We start from the raw sequence: 9,706 nt of genomic DNA on the forward strand, positions 1-9,706 counted from the left end.
TGCCATGCACTTTATACTTACAAACAATTGTTTGCACTGTTGCTCTTGGGACCTGCAGCTGCTTTGAAATGGCTCCAAGTGACTTTCCTGACTTGTTCAAGTCAATGATTTGCTTTTTCAGATCCATGCTGAGCTCCTTTGACTTTCCCATTGTAGCGTTTGTGGGAGTTTGTATCCAATGAGCCCTATTTAAATGGCCTCAGAGAAGTCACCAGCTGTAGTCACTCATAATCACTCACAAGAAGTTAAGAGGCCATGCTATGAAGCTCATTTCATTGACACAACTTTCTAAGTCACCAAAATTGCTAATTCATGTTGCTGTATGTATATTTTTGACCCAGCAGATTTGATCACTTTTTCTGTTAACCCATAATAAAGTCATGAAAGAACCAAACTTCATGAATGTTTTTTGTGACAAAGAAGTATCTGTTCCAATCACTCTATCAGAGAAAAATCAGAGTTGTAGAAATAACTGGAAACTCAAGAGAGCCATGACATTATGTTCTTTACAAGTGTATGTAAACTTTTGACCACAACTGTAGATCGATAGATAGATAGATAGATAGAGAGATAGTAACTTTATTGATCCTGCGAGGGGAAATCATTTTCTTGCAAGCAGCAATAGGTTGCAGGTAAGAACAGGTAAAAATAACAGGGTAAAAATCGTAATAAAATATAAAAAATGCACATGTCAATACACACAATATATACAATTATAATAACAGAGTAAAGATTTTAGATAAAGAATGCACACTATATACAATGAAATAGAATAATAGAACATCAAATAAACAGTGTAATGATTGCCAGAAGTCTGCCTGCTATGTACAGCAAATGTGAATGGGGAACCTGTGGGTTACGTTCCTTCACCTATATAAAGTACTGTCATCTTATTAGTTGCCAGTATTTTTAACACAGGATATCAATAGGATCTGTTATTGTTATTGTTGTAGTTGTGTTGACCGGTGTTTTGTATAAATTGTGTCGGGGGGGAAGTGACGCGAGGGAAGATTGTGAACGCAGACTGGAGGAAGCGAGCTCCGTTCAGTGGACTCAGGAGAGCACCGTTTGCCGGCGATTGCTCAGCCACGGATCCGAATCAAGACTTTAAGGGATTATCAGGCTGGAGTCTTCGCTGGGAACGGCACAGAGGGCCACCATCGGGACGAGCTGTGGTGAGGTAGCGCGGGTTCGGTGGATACAGGGACCGCGGCGTCTCGCCACGCATCCGCCGGTTATTGACTTTGCCTCGGCGGATTGTTTTTTTTGTCATCGGACTATTTTTCGTTACTTAATGGAACTTTCTGAACTAATGGGATTCGGGCTTTGTGGTGATCGTTTGTAAATGTTTAGTTTATTGTGCCGAAGTACGGCGGGAGCCTCACGGTTATTTTAGTTTTGTAGTTTGCCGAGTGAATTTTGAGTTATATTAATATATTGTTTTACATTTACCTGGCAGTGTGGTTTCTTTGGTGTCTGGTGTGGTCTATCCTTATAGGGAATAATAGGGAGATCATAGTCAGCGTGTTTTTCTACCTTCCTCCAGGTTATTCAGGCAGATATAGACTCTGTAAACCAACCAATGTTTCACCCTCCGACAGGCTCTCACCATGGGGGAGCTTGGGAAAGGCTCATCAGATCAGTGAGAAAGGCTCTAAATTCTACAGTTAAGGAACAAGTTCTGGACGAGGAAAGTCTTCAGACTGTACTTTGTGAAGTTGAGGCAATAATCAACAGCCGACCAATCACAAGAGCATCTAATGATGTGAACGATTTGGAAGCCTTGACACCAAATCCTCTCTTACTGATGAAGGCCAAACCATCATTACCACCTGGACTATTCGACCATGATGACCTCTACACTCGACGGAGATGGAAACACGTCCAATATATGGCCGATATATTTTGGAAACGGACCAGGGAATACTTGCCACAGCTCCAGGAACGGCAGAGATGGTCAAGAGTATCGAGAAACTTCACTCTGGGAGACATCGTTCTTCTAGTGGATGACTCTGCTCCAAGAAACTCTTGGGTCATGGGGAAGGTCATTAAGGCACTTCCAGACTGCAGAGGACTTGTTCGTCAGGTCTGCATAAAGACAAATACTAGTGTTTTACACAGGCCCATTACAAAGCTGTGTCTGCTTTTGGAAGATGAACAGCGCTAAAGGCTGAGCAACAGTGAGGAGTCTGCTAGCTGCCTCCAGCTCTTATATCGCTAATTTGTGAGAATGTTTCTTTACAATACATGGCTCTCTTAGTTTAAGTTAGGTAATTGTTTCAAATGTTAACATTTGAGAACAATTAGGGGCCGGTGTTGTAAGAGCCAAATTCAATTTGCTGTAAAATATTTACTTGTAATTACATGTTTAATTTCAGTCAGATCTGTTTCTACTTTGAATGTTACAAGGATGTTGTTATTATTTGTCGTGGTAAGAAATACACGTAAGTGACAGACTATTCGTGGATAACCTGTGGATCCTTAAAGTGTGTCTAGGTAATCGGATACTTTTAGGAAGAAAGGAAGTTGTTTCACTAACTTGTAAGAAGGAAATTGGATAAATAAAACACATGTGCTTTCACCTACGAGCAGCGTCAGTGTGAGCTATGTGCGTAGGACCAGACACGCGTCAACTTAAGGTTTTACACTCTGCTAAAGGTTTGGACGCTACAAATCCCATCAACTGTGCTGTAGTTTTTTTTTCAACTCCACACATTCTGCTGCAAATACTCACGAGAAGACCAAATGTGTTTAAATCTGCAAACTAATGTGCATGTACTCCTGTTGTGTTTTCGAGTATCTTTTGCGAAAGACTACAGTGCGCAGTGGAAAGAGGACATTACTGAGCCTTTAAGCAAACAAATGAAACTTCATATTTTGGGTGCAATTTTGAACATTTATGTCTAAAGTGTAGGAACAGATGAGGTGTAAACAGAGTAGGAAGTCAGAAACATTTGAGAGATGGACGAACACATCGTTGGTTTCTGTCTTTTCCAGTGATTTGTTCCCAATAAGAAAAATATAAAACACTCCTTGAAATACAAATTCAGCTAAAAGTCACTCGTGTTTCAGGAGCGATGGCTCGTTTGTCCAAATGGATGGGGTTGCAATGGTCCTCCAGTCAGAGCTCACAGAGCAGGATGAAGGCCTGTACAGCTGCCGGTCCTTCTATCACCACACAGCCACAGTCAACGTTCAGAGGTCACGAGTGAGGACCAGCAGCTCGCTGAGTACGGACCCTGTTCTATTTTCCATCTGCAATCAGAGTGACGTGTTTACTCGAGACATTCTGATCATATCAACATGCTGAGGTATGTTTTCAGTGTAAAGTTTGCTGTAACTTTTGTTTTTTTATATTGTGTGTTATGTGTTTCAGCACTTGCTGCCATTATCTGCATTTCTTCGGGCTCGGCCGTCCTCCTCAACCTCGTCGTCACCCTCTGGGTGTGCTGGTGAGTTAAACACATGCACGGGTAACCGTGGTTGCAGCTCGGCAGGTGATATGTTGAGGGGCAAGTGAGGGCAACGCTGCCGCTGGCATTCTACACGAAACAAACGGGATGCGTGGATCGTTAACCCAACTAACCAAAAACCCCAGTACCATGCTATTGTTCACAAACAGGAAGCAGTGTGGCAGAAGCAGACCGGTGCCTTCTGAGTGCAGAACTTTCCACATTTTTCACATTCACTGCCAAATCTAACTTCTCTCAAGAATGTTTGTCTGGATCAGATCAGGCCTCGCTGTGAATAAAGATGCACTGTGCGGCACAACAGCGGTTCAGAAGCTGTTTCAATAGGTTCTGGTCAGAACATTTGGTCAAGGTGCCGTTGGTTGACAGAGCCTCAGTCCCCTTCTCCCTGGCTCCAGTGGGAGGGTCCTGTCAGGCTAATTCGGAAAGGTCAGTCACACAGTGTACAGCAAGCGAGATGCAGACACTCGTCTCATCCGCCCACATTGAGTTGCAAATGATCACAACTGAGTGAATCAGGTTTTACTCACGACTACTAAGTCCACAGTCACTAGGAAATCAAAAATCTGTTTCCTATTAAGTTGTCACTCGGATTCTCTTAGATCTATAATCTATAGATGGTAAAAAGGTTTAGTGCCATACAAACATGTAAATCATACAAGACATTCATTTTTATAAAATATATATTTTATTTTTCACTTTTTCCAGAATTGTCAGTATTTTTCAACAGGACAAGCTTGACTTTAACGTGTTTTCTTGTAAGAATGACTAAAATGGTGACCTGTGTATACATGTAGGTTTTCTTTCCAACAAAAGAACACTCTTGGTTATTTTTACTGATCAGCACATAACTATATTGATGTATTACATGAAACACCATGTACAATTAATGCAGATAACTCAGCTCCATTCAAATCTGTGAATTACAAAGGCTTCAAAATGTAGCAATTAAAGAACATTTAGATACAAATGTACAACTGCTGCTTTGGAAAACAGTAGATCCAAGCTGCACATTCACAAAGCTACTGTCACGAAGGGAGCTCTTGAGGAGGACTCAGACTCAGAGTAGAGGTTCAGCTGACAATCTTTTATTTCCAACAAAAATACACAGGGAAATCCCTGGAAACAAAAAACTCCTCCGAAGAGGGAAGAACGGGGAAATGCTCTGGCTAAACTAATAGAGCTGGGCAACATTAAATACGGGAAGCCAACAAAAACCTCTCTTAGCGAGGAAAGAAGAAAATAACAAAGTAGAACTAAAAATGCTCTGATTTAACTCAAGAGCTGCAAAGTCAAAACGGCAAAAGCCAAACCAAAAATCTCTTCTCGAGGAAGGTATTAAACTACAAGTAAAATGCTCTGATTTAACTCGAAGAGCTGAATAGTCAAAAGGCAAAATGCAAAACCAAAATCTCTCTTACCGAGGAAACAAGAAAATAATCAGTCACTAACAAAAAGGCTCTGAAATAATTCAAAGGGCTGTGAAGCAATAAACGGCACAAGGCCAACCAAGGACTCAATAACAAGGTTCGGGACAGACAAAACTATGACTTGGACTTGACACTAGCATAGGGCGGGTGTGCAAGACGAAAGGTCATGACACACTGGCACAGGACAAGGGGAGACGCAGACTATAAGTACACATGAGGGAAGTGGGGGAACAGGTGGACACAATCAGGAATCAGGGAAGACAATCAGACTGGTGACACATGAGGAAGGGCAAGGAACCTGAAACGAGAGGAGAGTTAATTTACAAAATAAAACAGGAAGTCACAAAACAAACGTGGAGACAGGACAAAAACCCAGCTTGACATACAGGTGTGACACGTACTGCCTCAAAAACAAAAGTATCACTGTATGACAAATACATTGTCTGCATAAAGTCCTCTCACATCCATTCATCTTTTCTTTAGAAATGAGTGCTCTCTGTGTCCTATAGGAAGAACAAAAGAGAATTAAAACACAAATCACACTTTACATACAGTCAGTCACTAGATAGATGTATTGTATATTGGCCATTGTGTGGTTAAAATCTTCAGACTGAGCTGTTTGAATTATGTACGTCTAACTTTGATACATTTTAAAAAGTCTGTTTTTTGCCAACAATAAACCAGTTTACTGAATATATTTTCTCCCTGAGGTTTCCTGCCCAAAGCAGCACAACCTCTAACTGAACATTATGAAAGATGCAGCTTCCAGTCGCTTATTCCCTCTTTGAGAAAACAATGAATCCTGATTTCATGACAATAAATATTATTGCATATTTTTCAATGTTTAAGATTTTACAGCTGGAAACAAAAGTGTAAAATGAAAGTGTTTACATGTGAGACGAACCGTTTGCTTCATCAGGGTTCTCATCATTGGATTTTGAGCCATTTTATTTGATCTACACTTCGTTTATATTAAAAAAACATGAGAAACTAGACGAACAAGGAAGTGTTTCTCTGTCCCCGATGTCCCTCGTTTGTTGTCTCACCTCGATCACCGTCTTGAATCCCAGACGAAGTTCCGCACGTTCTCGAACCCGCTCGCCACTTCTGCTATTTGCAGGACAGCCCTACAACAAATGTGCAAATCAGTTATCCAGACATGTCCTATACATGCACCAAAAGAACCTGCCGTGCCTGTACTGAATCAGTGTGACATATTTTACCCCTTCGTTAACACACGGTTGGCCTCTGCTAGAAAATCTGCCAGGTTGGTTCCCATGAGAGAGAGGCAGAACACGGCGATGTCCACAGAGCCGCCACCAAGCGGGACCTGCACAGAGACGAGGCCTTTTATATTCTCCAACAACCGCACAGACTGTAAGTGGATCGGCACGCAGAAAACACCGACACGCTCACGTCGGCCGTGTCACAGACTGTGACATGATTGCAGGCGGCTGCCAGGTGGAAGCTGTGCACTTTGTTCTTCACGCTGCTCTATTTTACAGTCGCCACAACCCAAGTCTGCAACCACCGGAGAGGGAGGTCTGAAATAAAGAGGCACAATTGATGTGTTTACAATTATAGCACATTAAACTAAAAGTAGCGGCTCACCTGTACGTGAAATCATCACAGTGCCAACGCAGATCTTTTAGGTAATAGGACCACAAGCAGTCAAAAAACTGCTGACATTAACAAAGCCGTCTCCTCACAGCAGCCAAATGAAGCGTCAATTCAACACCCACAGCGCAGCAGCATCGCCTGCATCACTCTTCAGCAGAGTGATGGAAGGTATTTACTGTGTGCAGCAGATACATGATGTCGATAATGGGAGGTGTGGACCGCCGACAATAAATGTGAAGGATGTTAAATTATTTTTACAGTTTTGGCGGTGTAGAGGGACGGCCTTGTTAATGTTTTGAAAAGAGGCGTGTCTGTAACAATGCATTTTATACATTGATTATAACTTCTCACTTTTGTCTGATGTAAGAGATGATGGCGTCCACTGGATTGGCGGGCCGTCTCTGAACCTGCGCCGTGTGTCCTCTGTGGTAGATCCTGAAGGCCTGTGGGTCCTGCTTGAACATACGCTTCGCCTCGCCGCTGGACGTGCCGTACAAAACCTCATTGATGTATCGGAAACGAGCCGACTCCAGCCGCTGCTCCATGCGGGACCTCAGGGAGGCAGAGCGGTCCTCTTTCGCCTCTTCTTCAGGGACCGCGGGCTCGTCTGTCGTCTCCGCGGGACTCTCCTGCTGGACCGGTTCCTGTCTGCGGAGCAACTTCCGGAGCTTCTCTCTTTTCAGAATCTGTTCTTTGCTCAGCTCAGGTTTCAGTCTTTTCATGGGCTGCTCACCTGCGATCTCCACTTCAGGTGCATCTGCTTTCTGTTTTGATCCATCGGCAGAAGATTCAGTTGCGTCTTTTTCAACTTTGCCACCGACTCGCTGCTTTTCCTCTCCGAGCGTCTGTGTGTCTGTTGTCCCGGATAAGTCTGTGTCCTCTTCTGGCTTTTTCATTTTCTGTGGTTTACTTTGCTTTTCCTTTTTCTTGGCTGGTGTCTGACCGTTGTTGTTGCTATATGAATCTATTTTGACTTCTTCCGTTGGCTTGTTCTGCTCTGCAGATTCTGCTTTATTGATTTCCTTCTCTGGCTTATTCTGACTGTATTTATTTTTACATTTCCTCTTGTTCTTTATTTTGGTTTTCCACTGTTGTCTGCTCAGTCTCTCCGTGTCTTCTGGTTTGGATTTGATCATTTGGTTATCCGTTGTTTTCGCCCATTGATGTGGTTTTTAACTTCAGGGCCGCTTAAGAGAGAAACATTTGTATATTATCTCATATTTAAGTACTGTGAACATCAACATTGTTGTTTATCAATCCAATGAATACTTCTCCACACTAAAATGTTTTTAAATTGATGAAATGTAAGCCTTTAACCAGTTAATTACTCACCAAATTTGTTGTCTTTCTTCCTCTTTTTTGTTGCAAGTGTCTCCTCATTAACCGTCTGATCCAAGTCTCCATTGTCTCGCTGCTCTCCTGTTGTCTCCGCTTGCTTTCGCTTCTTCCTCCTCTTCTTCTTCTTCTTCTTGCCAGGTGATGGGACCACGTCTGCCTCACTGTCGCTGTCCTGCTGACGGTCGTCGTTCTTCCACTCTGGTACTGACCCGAGTGTCTGCAGGCTCCGCAGCAGACTCTTCTTTCCAACCAGCTTGGGCTGATCTGGGGATAAATTCAGATCATGTAATAAGTCTTTGAACTGAAACGTGCAGCCTAATGTTGAAGACTGTCCAATGTAGAAAGTGTCCCTTTTTCTTTGTAAATGTGGAAAATCACATATTGAATGGCTTCTTGTGCTACAAATTACATCTCTCTCTCTCTCTCTCTCTCTCTCTCTCTCTCTCTCTCTCTCTCTCTCTCTCTCTCTCTCTCTCTCTCTCTCTCTCTCTCTCTCTCTCTCTCTCTCTCTGTGTGTGTGTGTGTGTGTGTGTGTGTGTGTGTGTGTGTGTGTGTGTGTGTGTGTGTGTGTGTGTGTGTGTGTGTGTGTGTGTGTGTGTGTGTGTGTGTGTGTGTGTGTGTGTGTTTTATTCAATTATTTATCTATTTCTTAAAATCCAATTCAACATCAGCAAATGTTTCCCTGCTTGACTGTCTCCCGCCTTAAAGTAGCAGGTCGCGTCTGTTTCCATGGTATTCAGTGACACGCGTGTGTGAGTGAGTGATTGGTCCAGACAGAAAGAGCAATATTAATAATTTTCTCATAATATATATACGTAGATGTATATATATATATATATATATATATATATATATATATATATATATATATATATATATATATATACGTATATATATGTATATTATATACATATATAACGGCTGCTCCACAAGCACATTGATGTTCTGCTTGTTTGTTTCATGTTGTGATAAACTGCAGCTGCTTCCTCTCTTGTGAGGGTTTTATTGTGAAAACAGATTCATGAAAAGCATGCAGACCTTCGAACATGTCCTGTGATGTGAAGGGATCATCTTTATTCTACTTATCGACACCTTCATCTGTCAGCTTCTAGTCAAATAAATATCTTTAAAAACACAAATATATAGTTTAATTCTTTAAAAAAAAAGGCTCAGTAGTTGCTTAAAAAAAGCTGGTGGATTTAGTTTTTATCAAACACACTTTATGTTTCATACTGATGAGTTTCATGCAGATCCAAACGTTAAAGTGCTTCAACATTGTCTATGAGATCCTGTAGCTGCCGACTCATACATGTAATCACAGGTGTGCTCAGTGTTAGCCAATTCATAAACAAACAAACCACAACACCACATGAACAGCAACATCTAGGTGTATCATAAATCTAAAGTGTAGCCAGGAAGCCTCTGTCTCTGACACTGACTGATGGGCCAGTCAGTGAATATATACTTATGCTGAACATCGTCTCCTGAGACACTAACTAGACAGCCTTCAGTCACATGAGGTCCAACAATATAGATTACAGTTGGAGGTTGCCGATGACGAGAGATAGCGCTGCCAAAATACAGATTTGAAAGCCTGTGCACAGCCAGAAAACACTCACAGGTGATTTAAAGGACTTTTTAAATCCCTGGATCGGCCTCTCCTCGGGCTTGTGTCTGTGTGCACAAACCGCTAGTTTGAAACTGAGCTTGATTAACAGCTCTAGTGCATCTGTTAAGGTAGGACGAATTACACTTTGATCATTCTTATTAGTACATGGAGGCACATTGTTTTACACCGTAGCTCCGCCCATTTTGAACCTGAGCAGAGGTCTAATCGGAACAACTGTG

General features: G+C 42.1%; 1 pseudogene; it reads right to left on the minus strand.

Annotated features, from left to right (window-relative positions):
- Positions 1-4,179: 4,179 nt before the first annotated feature.
- Positions 4,180-8,906, minus strand: LOC137887745 (ribosomal RNA-processing protein 8-like; annotated as a pseudogene).
- Positions 8,907-9,706: the final 800 nt, after the last annotated feature.

Source organism: Cebidichthys violaceus, unplaced genomic scaffold (genome assembly GCF_023349555.1).
Source record: "Cebidichthys violaceus isolate CVI_PGR_0920_01 unplaced genomic scaffold, fCebVio1.0.p SCAF_5, whole genome shotgun sequence".
NCBI lineage: Eukaryota > Metazoa > Chordata > Actinopteri > Perciformes > Stichaeidae > Cebidichthys > Cebidichthys violaceus.